Source organism: Jaculus jaculus, chromosome 17 (assembly GCF_020740685.1).
Source record: "Jaculus jaculus isolate mJacJac1 chromosome 17, mJacJac1.mat.Y.cur, whole genome shotgun sequence".
Lineage (NCBI taxonomy): Eukaryota > Metazoa > Chordata > Mammalia > Rodentia > Dipodidae > Jaculus > Jaculus jaculus.
This window is the reverse complement of record NC_059118.1, coordinates 27,886,636-27,889,578: the sequence shown is the minus strand read 5'-3', so window position 1 is coordinate 27,889,578 and position 2,943 is coordinate 27,886,636. Positions and strand designations below refer to the sequence as shown.

The following is a 2,943-nucleotide window of genomic DNA, read 5'->3' as shown; positions in this document are numbered from 1 at the left end:
GAAAGATGAAATGAGATGAGATGAGATGGAACCAGAAGAGGAACTAGTTGGGGAGAAAAAGTGAATCAGCAGAAGGGGGAAGATGGACAAGGGAGTATAGCTGAGGAGCAAATATGTGCAAAGTACAATAATATGCAAAGTATGAAAATGTCACAGTAAAACCTATTATTGATATGTTAACTTAAAAATAGACATACAGAGCCAGGCATGGTGGTGCACACTTCTAATCTCAGCACTCACGAGGCAGAGGTAGGAGGATTGCCATGAGTTCAAGGCTGCCCTGATAGTGAATTCCACATCAGCCTGGGGTAGAGTGAGACCCTACCTGAAAAAATCAAAATAAATAAATAAATAAAATAAAACAAGTAGGGCTGGATATGTGACTTAGTGGTTAAGGCATTTGCCTACAAATCCCAAGGATCCATTTTTGAATCCGCAGGACCCACATAAAGCCAGATACACAGAGTGGCACATGTGTGAAGTTTGTTTGCAGTAGCTAGAGGTCCTGAAGCCCATTCTCTCTCTATCTGCCTCTCTCTCTCTCTCTTTCTCTCCAATAGATAAATAAAATATATGTATAAAAATAAAAATAATAGTGCTCACTTCAGCAACACACATACTGCAACTGAAATGATTCAGAGATTAGTATGCCCTTGTGCAAGGATGACATGCAAATTTGTTAAGCATTCCATGTTTTTATTCTCAAAGGAAGAAATCCAAATGGCCACTACACATTTAATGAAATGTTCAACGTCTTTAATCACTAGAGAAATGTGAATCAAAACAACTCTGAGATTCCATCTTACTCCAGTAAGGATTGAATTCATCAAAAAGTCAAATGACAACAAATGTTGATGAGGCTGTGGGGAAAGAGGAAGGCTTATCACTTCTGGTGGAAGTGCAAACTGGTAGGAACACTATGGAAATCAGTACAGAGACTCCTGAAAAAGATGAAGGTAGAGTTACCACCACCTGATCCAGCAATACCTCTTCTGGGCACAGACCCTAACGACTCCTCTCGTTGCTGCAGAGATGCCTGCTCAGCCATTTTGTGGCTGTTCTATTCACAACAGCTGTGAACTGGAATCAGCCCAGATGCCCATCAACTGACGAATGGATGGTGAAGATGTGCCCATGTGCACAATGGAATTCTACCCAGTGGTAAGGGAAAACGTAATAATAAAATTTACAGGTAAATGTATGGAGTAGGAAAAAACTCATTCTAAGCGAGGTCATGCAGGCACAGAAAGGCAAAGACCACAGGTACTCTTTCACCTGTGGTTCCTAACTGGGACCATTTAGAGGTGAGTGCAAATGGTAGTCAGCACCAGAAATATGGGCACAAAACTAGAATGAGACCAATAGAGAGAAGAGCTAGGGAGAGAGGAGAGGAGGAGTTGCCTGACAAGTTAGGGTGCACAACACACCTACAGTTCTAAAAACTGTATTCTGAAGGTAAGCAAAGGAGTTTTCTTCATTCTCATGACAAGCTTAATCTCAATTAACAACAACAAGGAATGAACTGATTTTTAAAACATTTTTTGTATTATTTGCAAGTAGAGAGAGAGAACAGGTGTGCCAGGGCCTCTAGCCACTGCAAACAAACTCCAGATGCATGCACTACCTTGTGTATCTGGTTTTACGTGGATACTGGGGAATTGAACTCAGTTCATTAGATCCTGCAAGCAAGTGCCTTAACCACTGAACCAACTCTCCAGCCCCTGAAGTGATGTTTGTTTGCTTGGTTGTTTGTTTGTTTGTTTGAAGGTAGGGTCTCACTCTAGCTCAGGCTAACCTGGAATTCACTATGGAGTCTCAGGGTGGCCTCGAACTCACAGTGATCCTCCTACCTCTGCCTCCCGAGTGCTGGGATTAAAGGCATGTGCCACCACGCCCAGCTGCTGAAGTGATTTAAAAAAAAAAAAAAGTCTGAAGTTTGACACAAGCATTAATTGAAAGGCTCCTGGGGCAGGGTGGGGAAGGGGACGCACTCAGGGTTGAACTTGGGGCCCTGCGGTAGGCTAGGCCCCAGCAAGCACTCTGCTACTAAGCTGTACTCCCAACTCTAACTCTGATTGAAGTCTCCAGAAGTCGATGAAGTCAAATTCCTGAATTTCTTCCCAAACTTGTGGCAAACTCTCGGACTACTGGGTATCACATTTCTCTTTTCTCCTTTCTTTCTTCTTCTTCTTGTACCACTGAAACGTCTCATCCAATGGCGCCGCACTGTGTAGTCTGTGGTGCCTACATTCTCAGCACACCGCACTGCCTCATGGAAGGATTTCAGGGCACCCTGGCATTTGGGGCAGATGTGTCCTCTGCCCCATAGGTAAGGATCTGGGCACATCTGGCAAATTAAATGGACCATTGTTGGTCAGCTGCAGGTTGGGATGAAAGCTATGCTGCGTAAAGGTCTTCCTGCACTGGGGACAGGTGAACAGCAATGCAGGAGGGGGAGGAAGGGGAAGAGGAGGAGGAGGAAAAGAAGGAGGCTGAGCAGAAGGAGAACGACACTGGGGGTGAGGATGAGGCCACTGCCACACACGCTCATGCCAGTGTTGCACCTTTCCAATCTCTTCTCTCCTTGGTGAATTGATATTCATGACCGTCTCCCTCAGACATTGTTCCAATTTTCCTCCTCTGATCCCACACAGAATCCACTTGCCCTAGTTCCTTGCATGGCCTGGCTAGCCTCCAATGCTGAGCAGGTAGGAGATGTGGTCAGATGGACATGGGAGAGCCCACAGGGCCGGTGGGGGGTGGGGGCGGCGGTTGGCACCTGCGTGAGGATTGCTGAGGCGGGCCTGCGCAGCACAGGGAAGTCTGCGGCAAGGCTGGCACGTTCGGCCCGTTGTCAGCCCCAAAGCTGCGAGAGCTAACAGTTCAAATTTCAAGCAAGTGCAAAGGCTGAGAGAGGACCCGGGAGAGGGCACTTTCTGGGTC

General features: G+C 46.2%; 1 non-coding gene across 1 annotated transcript; it reads left to right on the top strand.

The window, feature by feature from the left end:
- The first annotated feature begins 595 nt into the window (after positions 1 to 595).
- On the top strand, positions 596 to 698 carry LOC123455662. Its single transcript, XR_006634049.1, has one exon. It is a non-coding gene; the product is annotated as a U6 spliceosomal RNA (small nuclear RNA).
- The last annotated feature ends 2,245 nt before the right edge of the window (positions 699 to 2,943 follow it).